The following is a 26,383-nucleotide window of genomic DNA, read 5'->3' as shown; positions in this document are numbered from 1 at the left end:
CACTTGATTTTTATCCTTTTTTACTGAGTGTACCTTGCAATTGTTTTTTAATGAGAGATCTTAATAAACATTCATGAAAACATCTCTCCATAGTACACAGAAAGCAGGCTTAGTACACTATGAAGGTCCCCTCACAATTCTGTTAACCAAGAAATTTTTTTGGCTGGGGCAATATAATGCTTGAGTAAAATTACCTCAAACATTTGTGTATTGGTCCAACCTGTGAACACTAAGACTAAGCTATCTACTGATGTACAAAGAACCTAGGGGACACCTGGACTAGTAAGTCTTGTGCCCATTGGTCTTGATCATCAACTCTTTCTTTCAATTGAAAAGGTCATCAAAAATCTTCCTTAGTGACCTATTTTGTAGTGTAAAATATTGTTCCCTTCAAGGAAATGATTGCTTTCTTCCTCTAATTAATTTCCTAACTTCAGAAGCTTTAATTATTATCTGCTTTAATACAATATATTTTCCCCATCTTTCAGCAAAAATATGGTGTTCGCAAATACACTTGAATAGCAATTCATTGAATGTTACATCACTATGAATATACCAGCTTTAGAAAGCCATTACAGAGGGACTTCCCAGTGTGGTGACACAGCACAGTGTGAGTGATAGAAGTAAAAAAGCTTCTGTTTTAGTGCTGAACAAAAATCAGATATCAGCTCAATGAAGCCACACTCTGCCTAACTCAGGAAATATCAAGAATGTCCAAGTCCCTGTGCTCAGCCATCCATTCAGTTTTCCATATGTACACAGTGTACTTAAACCAACAATGGTTGTACACCCTCAGGAAATAAGCCCTCCAAAAATCTGAATATATCACAAGACTGCAGTCAGAACTGTCGTCTATGAGCTAAAAAGCAGATTTCTGTTGCTAATGGAATACAAGCTATGCATTAGAAATCTGCACTGCAGATAAAGGATCTGTAGTAAAAATGAAAGAAGAAATGTTGTCTTCATTAGTTCTATATATCATTTATTTTAAAATGCAAACATACTCTATGCTTTCACCTGATAGAAGCTTTAAAACGAAGATTTAAATCTGATAAATACACAGTTGTAAATATACATACTAGTAAATACGGTTTTCAGTTAAGTTTTTTTACAATCATTGTCTTTTTAATGACATAGCATATGTAAAAATGTTGGATTTTAAATTTATTCTCAAGTTTCACACTAATATTGCAAAGGAACCCTGAATACAGTGGAAACATCTACTTCTTACTCAGAGGAATTCAATGATACATATATGAGTGTATAAAGAAATATATATGTATGTGTATATCCACACACACAAACATTTTGGAAATTCCTCTCATATGCAAAGATTTTTGAAGTATTTCTCTACGATACATGGTCTCTTGACAAGTCAGTGTGTACTTCCACACTTTCACAGTACAAATACACTGCCTTAAAGTACAGAGGTTGTACAAATAGCAGAGAGGTGGAAAAGATCTCAGCCATCCAGTGCATCTTCCAGATGATACAAGGTTATTGCCTCCATCATGTTTTTTCTTGTTTGTCTAAGTCTAGCTAAGTATCCTTCCACCACATGCTACAGATTATTACACTTCCTAGTGGACATCACTCAACTTTTAACTTTACAGCCGAAAGTTTCCTATTCTTTAAGTCATCCTCATCTCTCACTTTATTCTTTTGTGCTAGTCAATCTCCAGTAACAGAGATGATGTATCCTTCTTTCTTTTCTTTCTATTTTTTTTCCTCATCCCTGCACCGGTTTCCCTTTCTCTATGGCATCATTTATGGCTTTCTTCTATTCCCTTTCAAGTCTTTCACAGTCTGTGCCCTGGCCACCCTGTCGTTTTTCATTCAATGAAAGTGGATACACTTCCTGCCAATCAACACTTGATGTGGTCTTCAGCACCAAATTAATAATTTTTCGAAGATTTTCATGCTTTCTCTCTTCATGGATTGTCCATCTTTTTAGCTCACTTGGAATGTGCTCCACACAAACAGAAAATTCTCATCATTTCCCTCCTTTAAGCACTCTTTTATTGCCATACATAAAAAGTAGCAGAGAGAAGGGCTGTGCTGACTGATACAATTGCCTAGTGTGCCACTACTGTCTTTGATTATCTTCAGTCCCCATGTTCCTCTCCCTCACACCACTTTTTGACAATCTATGGCCCCTGTTGCCTCTTAGCCATTAAAGATTTTGGATCAAGGTCAAAATTTTTGTTGTTTTCCTCTCTAGTTTCCTGGGCAGCAATCAAGGCTGCTAGACACCATGTCAATATAAAATAGAAATACTAATTATTAATATTCATTGACCTCTTCTGTTTGGAAATTTACGAGTACAAGTCATGCTTACCATGCACTATATACAAGCCAAAATGTCTTATCCCAATTATACCAATAGGATAATTCTAGTCAAATTATAATCTTCATACCTAATCTAGTGAGGTAGAACCTTGTTAGTTTTCTTTTACTTTTGTTGCCCTTATTTCCATTTCTCTAGACCCTTTGAGGTGATTCGCAAAATCCTTGTGGTTCTGTATTAACAACATTCAGTCTTCTAACCTGAACATCCCCTAGTTTATCTAGAGAAAACCCAGGAGAAAAAATATTAGAAATTATCAGTAGTTTGTAGCAACAAGAAATACTTTTTCCTCCCAGCCTGAAAGGAAATCTAATGAGAGGCATTAATAGCAGTAACACTGCTTCCCTCAGAGAATCTGGAAGTGACCAGTGTCAGATGTAAATGAATATTTTTTTATTAGGTCAGGGAAAATTTCATGAAAGGAACTGTAGCTGGGCTACAGTAGGTTGCAATGTAGGTATTGCCTGGACTTCCCACAACTACTACGATTCATATTCCATCACATCAGTTGGCACGACTCAACTTTGAAGCTGATGGATTAAATAATTATCTTTCATTCAGGTTAAATATAAATGAACTAAGATATCTGAACAAGAGTGAGTCACTGTCCAAGGTTATTGCACATGCAGGGAATTTCATTTGAGGAGTATGCAGTAACATGGGACTCAGATTTCAGTAAGGTTATATGGTTATTTGAAATAGAAGGAAACTGGAGAGATGTACAACCATTCAAAAAAGTTTGTGTAAAATCAGCAAGAGATGTTACCTATGTAATGGCCTTGATTGAAAAGGCTTTAGAAAAAGCCCTGGGAGAGAGTGTTTTGGGGCACTTTGGGAAGAGCAAGTCTTGAATCATAGGGAAATTATCTCCAATTGTTGTTTCTCCCATGTTCAAAAATCCAAAGCTTCACACACAGTAACATGTGGCACAGAGATAACATAAGCAGAATAACTGAGTTGGCATGAAGCTCCATCTAGGCAATGTAACTCCCTTGAGATTAACAGGATCCCATTAAAAAATAACTAACTTCTTTTCTTATTTCCGTTTTTGTTTTTTTATTCTTTTAATGAAAGACACTGCACAACACACTCAGCATTGGCCAGCCCCTAAGGATGTTGTGAGGGACAATACTATGTCATATTACATGCTTTTACAGTGCCTAACACAATGTGGCCCTCAACCCTGAAGGAGGCTTCTAGATACTACCTAAGGACAAATAAATTATAGAAAATACATGTAAATTAACAGGCATTTAACGGTAGTCGAGACACATTGTTATGCTTTTTCCATCTTAAAAACCTTCACTAAAAAAGTATTTTGAACCATTTTCAGGTTTTTTTCTTCCTTTCCTTATAAACAATATCAAAGGGACATACCAGAAGATGCTGCTTAAGCTATCATGTCATATTTCCTATGACGCCAAGGGAATGCTTTCTTTTCCGGCCCTTCCACAGCTGCAGGCAGGGTGGCTTGCAGGGTTTAGCAGGAAGGGCAAAAAGCTCTTTGAATATTGCTGTCCTTTTTTAAATTTTACACTGCATATTGCCTCATGCTCACTTGTCTAAGGATGCAATATGCAGAGCCACTATATCATAGTTTCAATATGACACATTGTGAACCTTCTGGCTTCCAGTCCAGGAGCCAAATGGCATTGTGTATTCCCTCCATTTGGCCTCATTTTCATCTTCCTCCTTTGCACCCAGGCTGACAAGAGGAGCATATGAAGCTTTTTCTCGCTGCTGCATCTTGACCTTGACCTTACAGCTTTAGAAAAGGGTACTTGCATGTGCCGGGCTGCCATTGTCCACAGCCGAGTCCCACTTTCTTTTGACATTAAGCAAGTAAAAGGCCACGTGACAGAGTCCCTTTGCAGCCCCAACATCTCTGTCCTGCTTTCTCCTTTGCAAATGTTTTTGTACTGACTTTTTTTTTCCTCAGGTCAGGCTTACAGCATATTTTGCTTTTTTTTTCTCTCTGTTGTTCCTATCCCCCTCTCCTTTTCCTACACACATACACGCGCGCGCGCACGCACGCAGACACACATGCACAGACGCGCACACACACACAGAGGAAAATCTATATGTGTCAGACATTCAGCAAGGGAAAGACAAAGGCACTGAGTTAATTACCCATCATTTACTGCTGCTGAGAAGAACAGATGGTAGCAGGCGATATGTAAATGGCAAGGGGCAGTGAATTATTCGATTTTTTTAGATTAATCGTCGATGACAAAGGAAGTGATTACAAGCTGTGACATTTATACAAATGTATAAAGTACATAATGCTAGAAAAAAAAGGGCTTAATATTATTATGAGGATGTCAGGCATGTGAACACCATTGTCATAATACAAAGCAACACATTTTGTGAGATCCAAGGATCTGCTTTTCTTTGATTTGCAAACTTTAGTAAGTCCTAGCCTCTGGAAATACATATTTCCCAAAATGAATCCATGCTTGACAATCATGAAAAAAAAAAGGTTTGGGTGATTTTGCATATTTCCCACAATGCATAACTCTGCCTAGTCTGAACAGTAGAGCTTATGAGGGATGAAGCTGATGTCGAATCAGCGTGGACTGTAAAATAGAAAAAGGTGCTAATAAAACACATAGACAGGAAATGGAAAATGAAAGGTGATGTTTAAGCTGACAGGCCCTCTGCGAGGACAGGAGGGCAAACAGTGAGGTGGAAGTGAAGACAGAAGAGGGTACTGTTTGTTAACTGCATGTCTGAAAAATAATTGTTTTAGAGACTTTGAAGGTCAGAATGACATAATGTCCGGGCCAGGCCTCGCTGTTTTTACACAAACACCCAACCTGCTCATCCTCAAGGTAGTCTTCTGTATTTTCTGATGTATAAATAATTAATTGGTACATGAGGAAAACAGATGCTTTCTTTTGCAGATCATAGAGACCTCTCCATCATCAAAATGCCTTCAATCACCTAATTATTAAATCTATACGGTGCTAATAATACAGATGGGGGGTGAAGCTAGTGAGCTGCAATTTTTTTTTCCCATTGAAGCATCCCAATCTACTGCATTCCTTGTTTCACATCTTGCAATGAACAACATCAGCAAGGCAAATAGAGGGGAGAGTTTGGTGGCGAGCTTATTTATCCTCCTCAGAAATACTTTCCAATCAAGCAAGGCAAAACATCACCAAAATTACTGTGAAACACTCCACTGTTGTGCATGCTTTGTTGATTATAGAGGGGTGAGGGAGGGACAGAATAACAGTATATTAGTCATCAGTACTGGGTAGTACATTTAAATCTAGCAATCCATTTCATATGAATATTTTTTCAGGACTAAAATGCTGGCTCTACCAATCTGCCCCGAAGAAAGAGAAGAATAAAATGCTGTAGCACACCAGTATTTCCAGTGTGGTATTATTAAAAGCCAGATACTCAAGATAAGCACCAACAGCTAAGCTATTGGCTTCTAAGCTGTTTTTCTTTTTCTTCCTTTTAGATAATGTTACCTCCATGAGATGCAGTTAATGCAATAATGTAGTTTCCACTATGTTCATTAGTGCATATGCACAGTTGGTTAGTACATTTGTCTTTCTCTAAGCAAACATAGCGTGGACCCCAGAATAAAAACACATATGTATGTATTGAAACAATTGAGCTGTATTCATTTCTCCTGACTGGAGACACTAAACTGAAAGTATCCCAAATCAGTTCACATTGTACATATCATGTTGTCTACTTATTTCCTTGGGATGGGGGGATTATGAGTTAAAGTTGTAACCTGGAGGTGGGGAAATGCAGTCATTTCTCTCTTACAAGGCTAGAAAGCAGAACAAGATTCTCCCTTCCTGAAAATTAAAGAGAAGGAAAACATCCTTCTAATTGAGGAACAGTGAATGGGACATGACGTTGTGAAAATATCTAGGTAAGTGTCAACAGCAGTATTTCTTAACTCTCCCTAGATAAGATGAAATGGTTCCAGTAAGAAAACCCTCACTCCCTCCTCCTCCTCCACCTCTTTTTTTTTTTTAAACAAAGGATGGATGATTTATGATGTGGGCATGAGCATATACAGCTTTCTTGTACCTATAGATTCATATTTATGAGATTTTTTAAAAAGCATCATAGGTAGACCATACATTATGGCAGACTTTCCATTATTAAAGTGTTAATGCATTCCAAAGGACAAAAAGCAACATCAAGAGGGAAACATATGTTTTTATTTGGAGAAAATGGCTGAATCTGAATGTGCACCATATCTAGACATCTATTTATACACATTCCTGCAACACAACAAATTCATGAGGGAAGAGAAAATAAAATATCCATGCATTTCTACAGCTTTCCACCCCTTTGGAGATATTTATTTATGAAAACCACAGGTAGTCATTATTTATAGTCCTGATCTTTTTGTTCTTTCATTTTTTTTTTACTAAAACAAAGATGAAATTGGAATTGATTTTTTGAGAGACATTTATACTGAAAGCAGGATCATTTTATATTTTTGCAAGCTGAAGTCTGTATTCATTACTAGGAAAAAAATGTAAGACCAGCAATCTAAAGTATTTTCATTTGTGGCCCATATTTATTTTATAGGAAGCTTGTCACTGCACCATTGCATAAAAATGGAATTTAAACTATGCTTGCCCAATAAAATGAACTTCAATGCACTACATTCATACACATTGAAATTATACACTGGATATATATTTTTCTTATGTATGTATGTAAACACACATTTGTGTAGAGAGGGTTTTTTGCTTGGCTAGCTGTAGAGCTCGTGTTTAGGCAAGCGCACCTAACAATCACAGACTCCCATTAAGAAGATATGCATATATAATATTTATATGCAGATGTGTATGCTTGCCATCATGCTTCTACAAGCCTGTTTGTTAGTGCTGTTTTCATTTTTTCATTCCAGTGCTGTCCACATTAAAATAGCAGTGAATTTCATCTGCTGTGCGTTACAGAACATATACACTGCAGTCCATCTAACCTGTGAAAGCAGGATATGCTGTGAGACCAGCATCTTTTCAGTCACTGGGAAACAGAGAACCGTAATTAAAAAGTGGAATGGGAAGGCCTATTGTGGCAGTGAAGAGGTGAGTCAGGGCACCAAGACCTTGTTTAGTGAGAGAGGTCAGGCACTGGATAGCAGTTAAACACCCCAGAAAGACTCTAGGTTATTTTTCGCTTTATTGTATGGCCTACTACAGCTGAACCAGTAATATGTTCAATCTTAAGTGGGATATAATACAAAACCCTAACTAGCTAGGAAAGCAAATATTTTCCCTTAAGTCACTTTAATGTTTATTAACATAGATTTTCATTTTTTCTTTAACATGCACATCTATCTTTTTGTGTTATGCTTAAAATATACATTGTAAGAGCAAATATGACTAAAAAATATTTGGTAAAGGAGTTGCGGCCATATAATTTTATTTTTGGTAGGCTTTAAATATTGCAGGTCATTTAAAATTATCACACTGCTAATATTGCCCTATTCCTAAAATACCTCACAGCGCTCTGGACTATGCCTTTCCGAAAGCAGATAAGCAAGTCAGCCAGCATCAGTATTGCAAAATACCAAACCAAACCAACAACAAAACAGATAGAGTAACACTTAAACGATGTCCCTTTAGGCATTTCTTTCAATGCACTTCAGCTGACTTCACTTCTGTACAGGTTATAGGATTTACTATAGCAACCTTACCTCCCTCTCCAAAAAAAAGTCTAGCTCCCCCTTCTTTGTGACTTAAATCAAACCAATAGAGCCCTCTATTGGTAAAACCCCAGATAGCTACCGAAGTTTCTTTGCAGTAGGGAGCCCATGCCATCATGTTCCAGCTGAAGTCAATGGCAGATGCTTTTAGACTTAGACAGCATTAGCAAAAGACTCTGAGATAAAAGGTCTGTGTTATTCCCCATGTATGAAATTTCATTTTTCTTCTTATTGCAGCTGCCCTATGTAAGTGGTAATTTTGAAATTTGAGCACAACATCACCACATAAACCTGGAACACACCTAAGAGCACTTTGTTCTCCTTAAAAACATTTCATTTTCTGGAAAGAATGCAGATATATTACACCTGGACCTGATTCAATATTTCCACTTTGATAAGTACAGGATTCTGAGTCAACTCTCAGAAGGTTTTTGGGACATCCTCTTCTGTACAGTCCTACAAATTAATTAAGGCCTTAGGTACATTATAATTAAGGGACCTAAGGCTGAATCACCTCAGCAACCTAAAAATGCATTACTTTTTTTCATTAATAGACAAAAGAGTCTATCAGGAATGGAAGTTATTTCTGCAAAGAAGTGCAAGGAGCTAAAACCAGGCAGTCTTTACAGAGGAGGACTGCTAGGGACTTCAGAGGGGTTTTTCTCAGTTCAGACAGCCAATGTTGAAAACAAACTTTGGTAAGTCCTTATGATTTGGCCCATAATTTTTATCTCACAGTCCAGATATCACAGTTCAGTTCATGACAAAACTACTGCTTGTAGTCACACGGATCCAAGTACTTAAGGAGCTATTGGCTTCATGGACCCCTTCTTGGGGCAGGCTGGAGGGAGGAAGAGATTTTGGAGGAAGATAGACTGTAATATATGACTGGGGTTTTGCTGAGGTAACTGTCCATGTCTTGGCTTCAACGTAGTGGGATTTCATGACCCCCTTACCTCTTTATGTATTTGCATAGAATTATTAAGATTAGTGCTTTTTAAGTATGAAATGGTTGCATTTGCTGCTTAATCATTAAGGCAGGCATTGGCCTATGGAAAGTTGAAAATTATCATTTCTGTTTCGCATATTAAGAACCAAAGCAAAAAAGCTGATTGAGGTTGCCACCAAAGTGGTCTGTGAGTCCACAACATGGCTACACCTGTCCTCCAGTTTTTGGAAATGGGACCTGGTAGGAGAACAGGTTTTCCACCCAGAGCTCGAATGGAAGGAGGTTGGTGCACACCAAGGTCTAACACAGATACGAAGATGAGGCATGACCATATCCAGCACACAAGCTAAAAATCTTGGAGCCTTTTTGGGTCTCAAAACTCAGATGTAGTCTGAGGTCAAGGTCACAAGGGAAGGCTGTAGCGGATGCAGCTCCTGAAAACAGACAACAAAGTCTGGTGCTTCCAATTGTTTGGCAGCCCACATGGCCTCTGGCTCCTTCTGCCAGTCCCACATGGTCTAGCCATGTTCTCACTGAGTCCAGAATCTTTCTGAAAGCCAACATCAGTTTTTTCAGCTGTCCATGAAGTGGATCTGATACATGGAGGTCTGTCCTATACCTGCGCTAGGGCTGCACAGGAAATATTAAACCAGCAGCAAACTCATCCATCTTCATGTCACTTATGCATCTGTGGGAACCTTTACTCTACCCTTAAGGTCAAACCATGTTCTCTCACTTGTTTTCTCCATGTCGGTTGCTTTTTATCTGCTTTCTGTGGGTAAGAAGGGAAAAAATGTAAAAATATTTTATGAACACTTCTAAATGTACAAATTATGTACAAACATCTAATTGTTTAAAAGGTGCAGAGCTTCTTCTATTTTTTTTACTTTTTTTATTTTTTGTGTATGAATTCTATTGAGCAGCAAGAATTAAAATAAGCTGTGGATGCTCGATATACTAAAATGTGCACAAATAATGCTTTCTTTCAAATTAAGTTTGGGTTGTTGCATTTGCAATGTCTTCCAATCACCTTTCTGTGTGACACAAAGATTAACTAGTTCTGGAAAATCATAGGATCCGCCAGAAAAGGTGACGCTGTCAAAACATGAGAAGTTCTTCACTGGACATTTTCTGCCCTTCTTCCTTAATAATTTATGAACATTCTTATATATTCTGTGTAACAGGCATCTCTGTATAACTGTGTGACTCAGCATCAGCAGTAATTATTTAAATCCTCTTTTGGAAAGACAAAGCCCTGCTATCCTTCTGTCTGAGTACTTGAATATCTCTGTAAGAATTACATGAGAAAGTACGAGGGGAAAGGTAGAAGAGGAAAAATGTCCTTGTGAACTGTAAGCCAACCTGCTATAACAAACCGGTCTACTACTTTGCTTATCAGGCCTTGCAAGCACTCTCTCAGTCTAAGCAAGTTTCTTTGCATTTTCATGGGCATGGGATCTCCTCTACTCTGCTTGGCAGCACAAGGGATGTGACCAAAAAGGGAAAGAGAACAGGAGCTGAACCGATGTGTCTCATTGAATTTTTCCTCTCTGTCTTTGATGTTATATATTGATTTTCCTTTCTACATTTGCCAGACAACATAATGGCCTTTAAAATGTCTAAGGTCTTGGAGAAGTGATTTTAGTTTTTTTTTAATTCACAAACACCTATTTTTTAACTAGGCAAAGATGCCTAATTTTTTTATGAAGAAGTAATGACTTTCTAAAAATTATGTCACTCCACAATTAAACAGAAGAAAATGCCACTGTGTTAAAAACAGCTTGCCTCACACCCTGAAGCTCTTGATGCTATAAACAGAGGAGGCTGGCAGCCTCCAGCTCGCCATCTTCCAGTGCACTGACATGCTGTAGTGCTAGCGAGGGATGTGATTGCTGCGTTCACCTGAGGAGAGAGTATTCTGGTGTCTTGTCAGTGTCTGCTGAGAAAACACTTCCAATTGTCTGATTTCCACCCTGTTAGGAAAATTACAGCTGTCCTTGTTAAATCTCCTCCCTTCTTTTTTGCCCAGAGTGGCACAGGTAACAAATTTGAATGGATACATTGTGGATGTGACCACTAAAGAAATGCAATAACAATGACATTAAAGGGAATATAATTTCATATCCAGTCTTACAGGGAAAAAATAACAGGAATAAAAGTAAATTAATGTAAACACTGCATGTAATCTCAGATTTGTAATGCACAGGAAAAATAATTTTAAAAAATAATTACGGGATACAACCTTACAGAGGAAGATACCAAAATTATTCTGAAATTGTTTGACTGTGTATATAACTGATGACCTTATTTTTAACCTCTGGAAAAGAAAGGCAACCGGAAGCACACATTGCAAGGTTGCACTCGTCCCAGGATAAAATGAAGGAAAGGTGTTGCCTCTCCTTGCAAAGTGTTGTGGAACAAATAAAGGTTAAATCAAGTCACCTGGATGTGATGTGTGCTCAGATCTCACCTCTCTCTGAGTAAAGGGATGCTCACACGCTTCAGCAGACATGACCCTTGCACTCAGACATTGCCAGCAGGGTTCTGAGAACTGGACAAGGACGGGGACTGGCTGGCAAGACGCATCACTAACTACCCCCAGATATGTGCAGAAAGGTCCTCACAGGACAGCCTGCCCAATCCTCCTTCCGAGGAAGCCCTGACCCCTGCCATCACTCCATTTGCTCTCAAGAGGTTACAGTGCTGCTCCGTTGCCCTTCTCTTCTGCACACAACCCTCTGGAATGGGCATGCTGGTAACTTTTCTTCTCCCGAACAGGGGTATAACCAGCCTCAGAAGGATTAGATACATTAGTGTCAACAAAATCCAGGAGGAGTCAGAGCTTCAGTGAACAATTTACTGCAGTGACAAAGCACTGGGCAGAGGCAGCAACTGAGCAGCAGATTTCTTATTTGTGGCACCACAGCAGCAGCAGTTCAGCTCAGCCCCTCTGCACCTCCCTACAGTGTTCCCTGTCAGAGTCATGCTGTAGAATATGGCTGCTTCCAAGAGAGGAAAGGGGCAGGCAGGAAACCACAACCGAAGTCCCCACGGATCCCGGGCAGTTTATAATTGCCTGTTGGTAGGTAGGTTCTTCCACGGTGTGCATGTTGCTTAAAGGTCAGTGCACATTGTCCTTAGAATTTCAGGGCACATTTGTGCTCTACTGCATGATTTTTATTTCTCTTAGAAACTGGCACAGGGGAAGTAGAGCTGACTTTAGGCTCTAGATGCAGTGTCTGCACCAGGAATGATGACTATTTTTTCTCTCAGGACAGGTAATTTTCATTTCCAGTCTCCCCAAACTTTGGGGAATCTTCTGGTCAGCCCGGGTGAAAAGATACCAAGCTGGAAATTTTTCCATGCTGCTTTTACTGGTTTAGATTGAAATCAACATTGTTTCAACATGTTCATGAGGTTAATATACTGCACTGAGTCGCCGAGAAGGAAAAAGAAGGGCAGAAGAAGACCAATTCACCTGCCAGCTTAATAGCCTGTTTGGATAAGGATAAAAGCAAGCTGTGGTTTTGACTGCGAGCAGCGATGCCCTCAGAGTCAGAGATGTTATTACATACTTGTGATCAATATATGTTGCAAAGCAATGTCATTTTTTTTCTGCTTTAGTCTCTGAAAGGTGCATGTCTCCAAAACACTAAAATAAGTCACAATATAGATAATTACAGGTTCTAAATTATTTACCTATCATGGCTACAGTATGAATGTCATGAAGCCTAAAATTCAAATTATCAACAAGTAAAACATTCAGAAAAAGGACAAATGAAATGTGATCACAACAGATAGCCTGAATGAGAGCCTACAGCAAATACAAACTGAAGTTACCTTGAAGCTTGGAAAGTGTAGCAGTCTGTATTCCTTATTTAAAAAAAATACTCCATAGGATTTTATGGGTCACAAAATATTTTGACAAGTGGCTGTAAACACTCTCACCTTCTAATTGTCCGTGGAAACTATTCATATTTAACCATTAACACACCCAGAGCTGAGAATAATTGCACTGATCCAAAGAAATTTGACATTTATATCAACATTTTTATTTTGAATAATCTTTTGTCCACTGAAGATGAGACAAAGAAAACCTAGCAGGGACAGCAATGGTTTCTTTGTATCATCACTGATGATCTCATTCTAACCACCTTTTCCTTTATTTCCACAAACCTGTCCTTTTTTCCTGCTTCCAGCTCTTCCTCAGAAAACACCACATATTCCAGCATTCTGCAGTTTTTCCACTTCTTCATGAGGAGCACAAACCATTTATCCCCATTAGCCATTTGTGCAGTTCCCATCAGCAAGGTTCAGACAGACTGAAAGGCTCCAAGTCCCATTGCCAATTCATTAAGTTATCCAGTGCCAACATCTTTCTGTCTCTAACTTTGCTACTCTCTTTGGTACTAGTCCCTAATTTCATGGCCACGTACAGGGCCAGATATGGAAGAAATGTGAAACAGTAAAAAAGGAGATCCACACAATATAAAGAATGTCTAGAAAGGTATAATGTTTCAAACTGCTTAGACTGTTTTTGGTACATAAATTGTGTTCTTTTTCTTAAGACAGCATTGTGATAAATTAAAGCTATTACTATGTGACTAGTTACATCACGTTCTTATAAAATTCAATTGTCACTTGCAAAGTGATATTTATCCTCTTTCGCTTTATGCTGTCAAAGAGACTTAAGTAAAGGCTGCAGTGCTTTAAGTTCCAGCTTTTAGTTTGGGAAAATACCAGCAAAAAGACAAATAGAGTTCAGTAAGACTGCAGATAAAACTGTCTGGAGCACCCAGGTGAGCTGTGCCGCTCCATCTGCACTCTGCTCTCTGTGCCAGGCTGCTTGGCAGGGGAAAGGAACGGACAGGACCCTGCTGTCCAAGCATTGCAGAAGACATGAATCTTGTCAATTTTGGACTGAATTCCCTGCCAGTTATCAAGCAAGCAGCCAGCAAACTGCAGCACAGCACACAGCAATGTGCACACCAGCGCTTCTGTGCCTCACTGCCCTCCCCTGGATGGCGCTTGTTAAGGCATTTCCGTGGGCTCTCCGTCTCCAGGTACTGCAGAGACCATCACCAACAGCACCAATTCACAAGGCTTACTGTATTTACACCAGCTGAAACACAAGCCTATGTTTACATACAATATATATTAGAACAGCTTTAATTTGCGATTCAAAATGAAATCTCTTTCTCTGGACAAGCTTATAGGAACTATAATCTGGTTTCGCAAGGTTCAGGTTCTTTGGATTTCTGTTGCTTTAAAGTGCTGAACTCTAGCATTGTCAATTGTATTCTCAAGGGTTTGAATCACTTCCAAGAGATTTTATCACTGTGTACTTCACATTAGGCAGGACTGCAGTCATATTCAAAGCATACTGTAGTGGTGAACAGGAAATAAACAAACTAAAATACATATTTCTTTGTTTCTAACAAGAATATTTTTGCTGGATTAAATTCATATTTGGCAGCTAGTAAAGACATGTTATTTGCTTTTCTCTTAAAATTCTTCCTTTAAGCATCCTGATTTCCTAAATTGTCTCACTCACTTTTCTCCTCTAATTTTCTTATATTCCTTCTTCAGTTTTGTTCTATTCTTCATCTTATCCACAGCAATGTCTTCCAGTCAAAGTATGAATCAATAACTAGAGCCTTTCAAAATGACACAGAAATGTATTTAAAGGGGGAAAAGATATCTTACTAAAGATAAAATTTCTTGCTGAGATTTTTACTGTCATTTACAGATTATATTCATTTGGTTTCATCAACTTGCAATCAATGAGCCACGGGCATGAAAGTTTACACGTAAGTTTATCTTAATGTGGAGAAAACCAGAGAGCTGAACTGTTACACTTTTACAGCCTCTAAAGAAGCCTGATTAGAACAGTCACAAATAATATGGATTCTCTGGGGTTCTCCATAAGGGGCTGTGAAAAGCTTAGTTTTGCTCACGCATCTGACCGGATTTTGCATCTCTCCTCTCAGATAAATTTAGCCAGGCTCTGATAATCTCCAGAGCTGCTATTGAAATGGTCAGGGACTAGTTTATCCAGGCTTCAGTAATCCTACAGCTAGCTCAGAAAGGTGCTCCCTGGAAGCTCAGCAGCAGCAACAGCTGACAACACCTCACCCTTATGCCTTGTCCTTATCCCTGGCTCCAAACAGGACACTGTGACTTCTTCATTAAAGAAACAGTGTCTTCAAGGTCATTTATGAGAGCAACCTAGGGTACCTGAGTTCCCATGTTTGAGGAGTTTGTCAGCCTCTTGCTTGCAGGCTGAGCTACTGTAGTCACTGGTAGATGGCCGTGAGTGTACAGTTAGCCCATCCCAGGTGTAAAGTGATGCAACTTAATTGAACTTTCAATTTAAAGTTAATTGAAAGAAGTTAATGCTAAATCATATTATCTCACAACTGGAATGGGCCAAGCTCAGCAGATGGGCAACAGCTTAGTAAACCCTCTTAATTTCATTTTGTTCTCAAATATATCTGGCCCGATGAATATCATGACTTCACACAGCAGCTATCTTCTACCAGACCAAGGAAATCCCTGTGATGGTAAAATCTTTAGTGGGGAAAGTTGGACCATTAATGGTTTACATACCTGCAGTTTGTTCCTCCAGGAGTCCAGAATACAGGTACGACCGTATGAAAAAGGGTACCATTCCAACTTCTGAAAACAAAGCCTTCCCATGTATCTCAAAATAGTCACTTAAAACAGTGCCAGAAACTGATAAGGGGAGCAGACCTCAGACACCACTCCCAGCCCTGTTAAAAAAAAAAAAATTAGTTTGAGGCTTTGAGCACTTTTACTTTTTTTTCCTGGGAGAATAAATGATGACTCAATGAAGAAACATGAGCATTTCTGGGAAAGATCCATTTGTTACCTTTTGGTCAGAGTCTGAAGCTATTTTATTATGATGCTGCAAGGCGAGCAATCATTTAATTCCTGGGCTTTTGTCCTGTACTCAGAAGGAACATCAAAGCAAGCCTAATGCCATTTGAAATATCATAATCTAAACTAGAAGATTTAAAATTATGCCCAAGTCAACCTCATATGCCAAGAAGATAGGGAGAAAGTGTGATTTAATCAGCTGCCAGATTTTTAAAACATTTGTTCAACATTTCTTTTCTCCTAATCAAATTTACCAGTAGCAGGGGAATTAAAATAAAAACTGTCTGTACAGATATATATCTCACTTATCCATATTTTCCAGAAAAAGGATACTGATAGGAGAAATTTTGTGAAAACTCAGAAGAATATTAAGAGCATTAAAAAACCCAAACCCAAACAAAACAACCCTACCATCATTATGCAGGTACTGAGGTACCAACGTCACTGTGTGAGCCAAACGGTTTTGTTGGCACATAGCCATATCAGAGCTCCTCCCAGAGGAGAGGGCATCCTGACTTAGGAAGTAGTTCAGGGAAAGTCATCCTTGTTTATGCTGCTTCTGCCTTGCTTTGAGAGAAACTGTGGTGCACCATTAGGACCATCAGCAGGGGAGGAGCTTTGTGCCTTCTTCCTACCAAGAGTAGACAGATGTGTCTCTTTTGTTCAGTCACTTTCCTCAGTCTGTCATTTTCCCAGGGACCATGACCATTTGCAATAGCCTGACATGAAGGTCACACAAGGAAATAGAGCTGTGCATTTGAATTTTGTTTTTAATTGGGTCTCATTAGGAACTGCAGAAGGCTTTTTTTTTTTTTTTTTTTTTTTTTTTTTTTTCTTGTCTGTTAAGTTCTGGTGGATGAAATCATCCCAATTGAAGCTACATACACAAAACTTGAGTTTGATACTCAGGAACAGGCACTGGGGGAGCCTTCAGCTCTATGGTGCTGTTGGAAAAGTCATGTGCAAGCTGGGCAGCACTACTTCTAACTCCTAGCTGCCCTTTCAGTCCTGGGATAAACACAGGAGGGAAGAAACACAAAGACTCCTCACTGCATTCTTAAAATCCGTAGACTCACTGTATGATAATGCAGAGAGGGGGCAAGATTGACAAGCATGTTTTCAGACAGGAAGCAATGCAGACTTCAAAGAGCCTACAATATTTTTTAATTAATAAGGGATCAGTAGGAGCCAATTAAATCATGGCCATTCCCAATAGAGAAGATTGCTTTGCTCTTTTTCCTGTGCTGCTGCATGGTAGAGTCTTAAATTTGCCAGTTCCTCTGAAAAAAAGTGCTCTGCGCCTTTACAAATTACTTTGCTTTTCACCATCATAATTAAATGACAGTTAAGAAGCAGAGGAAACATTTTATTTTTCAAAGTTTAAGCTTTAACTGTCTGGGAAAAGTTTTCATCATCGGGCTTTATAAGGGTGCAGGGAGCTAACACTTCAAAACATATTTTGCTCACTACCCATAAATATATAGTCTAGCTTATTGACACTCAAAAACTTGATGCCTTTCTCATGTCATATTCAGAAGACAGGCAGTTTAGGAAAAAAATAATCTGTGCTGCTCCAGGTTATGTAGTCTGCTCCAGCATATCAATACCCCTGAAACAGTAAGGTATAATATATTCTATCAGTCAAATCAGTCCCCCACTTTTCCCAGGCAGAGGTAAACCTTACCTGAATTCCTAAAAAGGAGAACTTTCCCTCCTGCTTCCTTCAGATCAACAAATTCAGCCAATTCATTTTAATTGCCTTGGAGTGACCAGCTGTGAATCTCAATGCTGAAGTTAGACTGTTCTTCATTTCTGGAGTTACATTTTGGTGCCACTCTAATTCTGTGCCAGAAGGGCTGTTACTGACACTGCTTCCAACCCCATCTTTCAGCCTGGGAGCTTAGGAAGTACACTTCTTTCCTCTACACTTTTATTTTTGCCACTCCTGCATCGTTTCTGCCTTCTTATCATATTCTCCCGTTCTCTGGAGAAAGCAATGCTTTAGCACTCCAGTTCACACTAATACATAATAGAAGAAAAATCACACTGCTCTCCCAGGCTTTTGTTGACATACTTCTGGGTTCACCACTCCTCCTGGTCAGCCAAAAAATTTGTGTGTTGCCAGGCTTGTGTTCTTACTTATAATTCAGGGATCTTTCATTTGTAAACATGGATTTCACGTGAGTCCTGTCTATTTCTCAGCATTTGTAAAGTCATGAACTCCTCTGCATCAGCGAAGTGACTGCTGAGACAAAAAAAATTACAATCGTAATCTGCAATGTGCATTAGAAAGGGGTTTACAAAAAAGAGGAGAGTTTTAGATTCCATGTTCATTTTGCCTTGTTTTGCCTCAGAAACTGCCATCTGACAAAATCAGCAGAGATGGCTGCTGACTTCATTACGTATCTGCTAGTTTCAGAGATACTTGCTGAGAATGTCCCTGGCTTTAATTGCCACCTTGATTTACATAATTTTGCTCCTTTACCACCTTTACATATACTAATTAGCAGGCTTGGCCTACACTTTTTTATTTCCCTGGTTTACCTAAGAAGGTGGACGTGCTACATGGGAACAATTGTTTTTTCTGGTGCCCCATTCCCTTAGGGCACAGGGCATCATCATGTGTGTGGGCATGGTAGAAAGCTGACTCATATGCTGCAGCCTTTCTATTCCTCATTTGTCTTCCCTCAGGAAGCCCTAGTAACTTCACATGATTTCTTATCTTCTATTCTTAGGCTCCTTTCTGTGAGGAAAGCCATAAGTATCAAGAAGCAGGTATCTCCTGAATTACCTAATAACCACAATTGTCCCATTTCTTTGCTGTTTCAGTAACAGAAAGGTGGTAGAGAGGAAAGGGAACTATGCCAGCTTGAGTAATATTCACAGCAAATGTCTTTTAAAAAAAGTACTAAAGTCTGCTGACTGCGGAATTTTTTTTTAAAGCCTGCTGTCAGGTTGGCAGTGGAAAAAGTCCTTCTCACTCTCTCAGATGCACACTCACAGCCCCAAAGGATGAGGTGACTAAGCTGTATGTGCTTTACCACTTTAGGCCTCCGCTTTTGGATCTTAACTTTACCAGAATCATTTATAGATGGAAAATTAATCACTTTATTGCAAAAAAAAAATTAGTATCAATGAGATTTGAAAAGGATGACAGAGTGAAAGTCTAAACCTCCTGAAAGACCCCTGGGCATTCTTGAGGTAGATTTTCTACCTTGTTTTCTTTACATTTCTTAAGTGCTTAGCATTTCACATATGAGATTTCCATGTCTTTTGATTGGGAAACACTAGACAATTTTTTTTTTTTTACTTTTAATTGTCTTTCTTGGTCTGGAACAGACTTGATTATATGAACTCTGCAACGAGCTGGCCTGGCTGCTGAAGTGTGGACCACTTTGATGGTAGTGACAACAACTTGGTGGAGGGTTTTAATAATTGTAATACAAAATAACATAAAGCAACCAGTGCAATTTCCCACCGTTAGTTTTGTACTCTGCTTTTTGAATCTACTTCTTAGGAAAATAAAAAAGCTCTTTGTGATAGGGATTATCTCCATTATATGGCTTAGTAGTGAAGTAGTTAACCATGTTGATTTCTACAGTGCTATATTTAAGTTTCAGAGTTAACAGCCCTCTGAAACAAATAGAGCTGATTATTCTTTTTAGAACAAATTTTTCTTGTTCTGCAGACTGAGGTATTGTCTACATTAAGAACATTTGCACCATTATAACTACTCTAATTTTAGTCACATCAATCCCACTCCTTGATGTAGACGAATTATATGTAACCACATCAGATCAAGCATTATTTTATGGCTGTGCAGTCTGCTCATATTAGGCATTTTCAACAAAGAACAATTGAGTTCCATTAGTGCAAGGTTCCCCAGATGGGGAAAGATGATATTAATCACTTTGCACTATCTTTACACACACACACACAAAAAAAAAAAAAAAGGAAGAAGAAGAAAAAAAATTAAAATATTTTCTAAAGAAAGGGAAGTAATAATTTTAAGAAAACCAAAACCCCATAAAACTCTGTACCTGTCTGGGGCAGCCCCAGCCCAAGACTCTGAGGAGAGTAAGTTCCTTCTGCAAAGGGCTCTATGTTTAATAGATGTGGGTGCATGGTCAGAGGCTGAGGAGACCAACTTTCAGAGCAGACTACTGATACATCTAAAAATGCAAACCACTGCCTTCCACATCACCAGCCTCATGCTAAAGAGGCTTATGTTCCCCTGAGAAGGAACAGATATTTTCTGTTTGCATACTACCTAACACAGGAGGGTCAGCTACCGCAATATAAATATTTAATCCTAATAACTAGGGAGGCAGTATCAAGGGGATATGTTAACATGATGCCTCTCCAAAGCTTGTAGTGAATAAGCAACCACTCCTTTTTAAGAGGTAGCAGAATAGGAGTCGGACTTTCAAGATACAGAATCAAAAGTTGACCAAAGCCTGAATTTCCATGCCCATTTATGCTGTAGCTGAAGAGCCCATGTTTTTAGCATAAGGCATAACATGCAGCAATTTTGCCAATGTAAAGAGTCAGACAATGAAAGAGGGGCTGGCAGCGACAGAAATGGGGGTTTGCCTCTCTCTCCTTCCCCTTTCCCTCCCTGGAACACAACATATTTTTATCAGGAACAAAAATAAATAAATCCTTGGTTGTCTTGCTGTGCCCAATTAGTATTCCATCCATGAACTGCCCCATCAGGGAAAAATGCCTCCCTCACACACGTGTTCAGGATAGCACTGATGGATCTGAGGGCCTCTCCAAACACAGTGACCATCTGCTAGGCAAAACATAGGGGTCTGACAAGCAGGAGCCATTCAGCCCTGTTGTTGGGCCACATTATTACATATTTGACAAGGGTAATGAGAGGCTGTCATTAACCTTACATGACAGTCTCCACAATGACACACACTAAAGCAAGAACAAAGAGCAGAACTCAGTAAAAAGGCACCTACTTCTCATTTAACCCCGAAATTGTCAGACACCATTATTGCTAATGGAGGCTGGTGGTCCTGGGGTTAATTTCCATCTCTGTGCTCTGCTTGTTCTCTTTTTGAAATGTACTCCTCATATGGTTAAGGAAGCAGTTTTATCAAGGCTATTGGGAAGGCAATGCATTATTTATCATAACACACTGAGATGTAAGAACAGAGAGGGTCTCCTGGAGGAATGAACAAACACATATTTCATGAACCCTTCTGATGGTCTGAAAAAAAAACCATTTCTGAGTTCAGTCTCTGATATTTAAGGTTATCGTTGCCTAAGTGTGACATTTCTCTCATCTGCATTTCCTGCCAGGTTTCTGTCAAGCTTGAAATCACAAGACTGCTTTTCCTGGTGACCTTGTCACAGTCACCTGGCTTTATAATCACAGGGAAATCCCATAGAGAAAGTTAATCGGTCGCCTGACTTTTAGTCGAACAACAGATGTAGGGTGAAACAGCATTTACAATTTCAGGAAATAAAAGGTCATATGAATATAAAATCTCTGTCTCAGGTGCGATGATATGAATTACACCACCTCAGCAAGCCAAGGAATAAATCTATTTCCACGGTGACCTGTGGGCTTCACCTAGGACAGGGCGCTCTGGGAATGAATGCAAGCACTTGTTCGGATGCTTTGCCATATTAAGGATAAATTATAGAAGTGAAAGTGAAGATTATGTCTCACTGCAGGAGACTCAGAGCTGGTACAGCTGGGCGTTAGCTCACAGGAGTCACAAGGTTTGGGAACAGCTCGAGCCAATGAGAAAATAGGACATCAGGTGGCGGGTAGCTGCAGTACGAGGATGCTCAGAGCCATCGGGGGGAGGGGATGCCATCTCTGTGGAGAAGCTCTCTATAAATAGCATACAAAAAGCAAATCACTTTCTTTCCACACAAAGAAGTAAATGCAGCAGCATGAAGCTATCCTTCCAGAGGCACTGGCTGGGAGGCTGAGAAAGAAGCTGTATGAACAAAAGATTAATACTTTTGTAGAAAAAGTGGAAGGTAAAAACTGTCATTAGGAGACAAACTATCCGAGAAGTGAGTCCAAGCAAGACTGTATTTTATTAGAAAAAGTAAAATATGTTGTACAAGCACATTTCAGATTGTTGATTGCTTTTCCAAATTTATTGTGGTGTTCCTTTACCGAGATGGATGCCAATGTCATGTGCTACCTTTTCTGCTCTCTCACTGGAGAATGTCCTCTTCCCAAGCCACCCACAGAGAATTCTGATGTAAAATTAAATAAGCCTTGTTACCATTGAATCAAACTTCTTTTGTTATGTAGCTATCTGGAATTCATTTTCCATTAGCAGCTGCATGATCAAACAGTTGTTTTACAACTATTCTCAAAGAGCTCCTGAAAGGAACGCAGAACACACACGAAACTGCGTTCTGCTTTGAAATTGTAAAAATGCCAGCCAAGCATTTTTCTTCTTTTACCCAGCCTGGTATACAGCTACAGCTACTGGCATTCAAGGAGCAGTGGAAATACTGAGTCCCACTTGTCCCATCTCTTTATCATGGGATAAGTCTAACCAGCTAGTGCTCCTCCCCAAGAGACCTACTTTCTCAGCTAGCACAGGACTCCATTCATTAATTTCCTCAGTAAATGTGCATGTCGAACCACTAAGGATGACTGAAGCATTTGTGCTGCAGTACCATCAATATATGGATTGTGCACTGTTCTTTGTCTTTCCATCTCTCTCCTTCCCTGCCTCCAGCCCTTACCTACCTCCATCCATTCCCTCTCATTATTTTCTTAATCCCTAGCCTAAAAAATTCTTGGCTTTAGCTCAAGACAGAGTAATATGGAAGTCTACCTTCATCATCTGAGTTTTAATAGACTGGTATGATCTCTAATAATAATTGTAAAACAGTATGTTTTAGAATCCGCTGATGGCAGCCTTATCAAGTGTGACTGCTCGTCTCTAGCACATACAACGAGAATGAAGCCAAATTACACCTGAGCAGAATTTGTTAGGCTAAGGCTGGTGGAGACACTCACTTCTTCTTAGTTCAAACTCTGGTCATATGCCTATGAACAATGGGACATGGCAGTGGCTTGAAAGACAGTAATTTCTTGCTAGCTTTTCTGAATATTTTATGTGCTAACCTTATGGTAGGCAAAAATGATTTACAAATGTAGAAATATCATTGCTCCAAAGGAAATCTTCAAATGGAGTATATGCATAATATTCTAGTGGCTTTTATTTCTGTGGAGAATTTGAGGAGTCTGTGTTATCAAGATCCCTCAGGACAACAAAAAAAGATTTGATATGTCTTTCCTTAAAGGGAATTTTAAAAGGGTTCTTTAAGTCTAATTAGCAAATCTACTTGGGAATTCTCAGAAATAGTATTCTGTACTCATAAATGAAAAATACAGTACAATTTTCAAACAAAACAAAACAAGGTTGATTTCCTGTTTCAAGAACAAAATTCAGACTTTACGAAAGACCAGATTTGATGGCTCCATATTAACATACAGTGAGTTCCCTCAACACGTCCAACATTTAACCTTTCATGAAAAGGTCACCACAGTTACCTATAAGAACTATTTCCTTATGAATGCAATTACTTATGGGCTATTCTCCTTGTGAGACTATATAAAACTATTACATTTTCATTTAATATGATAGCTGGCAATTAAATGTTCATACTATTAATTGCCAGCACTGCTCTTCTTTTTTTTTTTTTTTTGAAGCTGAGACTGGTTGCTTTTTCACTCCAATATTTTGTCAGTTACCCTATTTTGTATAACTTTTCAAAAGATACATATACTGGATAATGTTCTTCCTGTGTTATGATATTAAAGAAAGAGAGATCATCATTATATAAATGGTAAAACTGCACTGCTCTGCAGTCACTTAACATTTTCTAAAAGCTACAATCAGCTTTCTACAAAGTCAGGGAAATTATCATAGAATCATTGAACAGTTTGGGTTAGAAGGGATATTAAAGATCTGCTACAGGCAGAGACTCCTCACACTAGACCAGGTTGCTCAATAATGTCCAAAACAAAATGAGGAATACTAATGGAAAACAAATGAGGAATACTAATAGCATGTAACTCTGTTGTATTTTGTATATTGTGTAGTTCACCACATATGAAATAGATGTGAATGAAGATTTACATTATAACCCTTTCTTGCAGTTTTCGAAGAAAGAAAAAAGGCAAAAAGGAGGGAAAAGAAGATACAATTATCAATGTGAACAGAAATATCTGCTATCCCAGAAAACAAGGAATTTGCAATGTTTGGAATATGGAACCATATAAAAGGGTTCATATTTTTATCAGGAGAGAGTTCATTCTACATCCATGGCATATCCTGGTGAGTTGTGCAAGTATGATGTTCTGCCTTTAAATTAGCTGCAAACACTATCACATGAATCAGACTAAACTACATTTAATCAGATGCCTGATGAATTATGAATGGGTCTACCAAGCAATTGGACCATTAAGCATTAGATGAGACATAACTGCCACAGATGCTTCACCTAGGGTAAACTCAAGTATTTGTACTCCAACTTTCTAAAAGCTGACAGACTTAACAACCAAAATTTGTTGATGGCTCAAGAGGCTCCAGGACTGGGAACTTGCTTGCATAAAGTTAAGAGAGGAATTGCAGGGTTGCAATATGTAAAAAGAAAAAAAACAAAGCCATATATGAAGAAATACACATTTTTTATCACCTCTGACAAAAATAATTTGACCACAATCTGAGTACAGAGTTGCAATGAAATAAATGAAGAAGGTAGTGAGCTAGAAGTTGCCTCTCTGAGGAAATGGCAGACAGCTTGGACTTACACTGTATTTCCATATAAAATCATGAAAATTACAATCCATTCTGAGCCAGGAATTCTAAGAAAAGACAATAAAACAGCACTGGGATCCTGCCAGGCACTATTAAAAGATTAGCAAAATAACTGCCACCAAAATCATGATTTTCGCTTTCAAAACGGTAGGCAGCATTGCGGATTTCCGAGGTCAGAGGTAAAATGACTGATTGACAATGAAAAATTCTGACGTTCACTGTGGTGAACAATGACTGCATTGAGAAAAAAATGGTCTCACCATCCTGGTGTCAGGGCACAGTTTCATGAAACGGTAGTGCAAGCAGTCCAGAGTTTAGGCTGTGTTCCTGTTATTCCTGTCCTGATTCATGAAGGACTATTAGCTTTTTATAGCAAGTAGCTATTGGCAGTGTTCCTGATGCACCCAGTTTCTCAGTCTATGTTGCTGGAGGGAACACAGCCATGCACAAGACCTAAGTACACCAAGTGAGGCAAGTCAGCTTGGCAGACCCATTTGCTTATTATGGTCCTCATATATAAGGTTCAGATTTAAATACAAAATAACCAGATGCTGTAGGAGCGCCTGAATTCAAGGATGTGAAGAGGAAAAAGTAGGAAGGAGCCCCAGCAATTAGGTGGGTAGAAGCAATTGACTAGAAAGGAGCTCTGTCTTACAATTCATGAATTCTTTGTGCTAGTGATAGATATTTGCCCTGGAGGACGAACTTACTGGAGGCTTTTTTTATATATCCTATCAGTGCAACTGTCCTGTTTCCCTCAAGCTATACTGAAAGCCCTAGAGGAAACATCACATCCCCCCTTCGCTCTTCCTGTGTCTCATCACATGTCCCCTTGATAGCCCATGGTGATTGGTTTCCTTCCCACACAGAGGTCTAAAACAGTATGCTCCCTTTCCAAACACTTGTGTTTGCAACAGTGCTCCGCATTTTCTCTCAGCATAGTCATGTGTGTTCTGCCTCTTCTCATCCTCAGGACATCCCCCTCCAGCTGTACCTTTTCACCATGCATCAAGGTGGAGGAAGATTTTTGTGCCAGCAGCATCTCAGACAGCAGGAGTTTCTGACAATCCTTGGCTCATTGCTGTGCTGAGGTCAAGGGTAACAAATTGCTTCTCTTGAGGAGCTACGGCTCTAGCCCAGTAGCAGTCCACAAGGACACTGATGCTCCCTGCTCTTTGTGTTGGGAACTCTGTGTGATGCAGGAATACCTGCAGGAGTGCAAGCCTTCATGGAATTCTCCTGCTCTGGGAAGAAAATCAACAACCTGATTGTTAGAGACTGAAATATTACAGTTTATGACAAACATTTTCGTTAAGGACTTTTTTACAAAAGCTGCAGAGAAGGCTACTGGACCCTGACTGAGGCCTTACACCACTCACTGATGAAGATAAGATAAAGTAACAACTCAGGTCTGGGGACATTCACAAAGCACACGCTTAACACCTCCAAGGGGGAGACTACAGCCCCAGGGCTATCAGCTGCCAGGCTCACACAGACCCTCGAACCAAAGGGTTGGGGGAGGAGAGGCTTTGGGTGTCTTAGAAAGGCCTCTGGTCAGAGGTGCAGAGACTGCCCATCCTCCACTGTGCAGAGGAGCCCAGCTGAGGGTGCTCACCAGGGTGGGGGAAGCTTATCCACAGCAGAAGGGGGTGACATGGCCCATCACAGGGGCCCCC

The sequence above is a fragment of the Corvus brachyrhynchos genome, unplaced genomic scaffold, assembly GCF_000691975.1.
Source record: "Corvus brachyrhynchos isolate BGI_N302 unplaced genomic scaffold, ASM69197v1 scaffold230, whole genome shotgun sequence".
Classification (NCBI taxonomy): Eukaryota; Metazoa; Chordata; class Aves; order Passeriformes; family Corvidae; genus Corvus; species Corvus brachyrhynchos.
Note: the sequence above shows the minus strand (reverse complement) of the source record.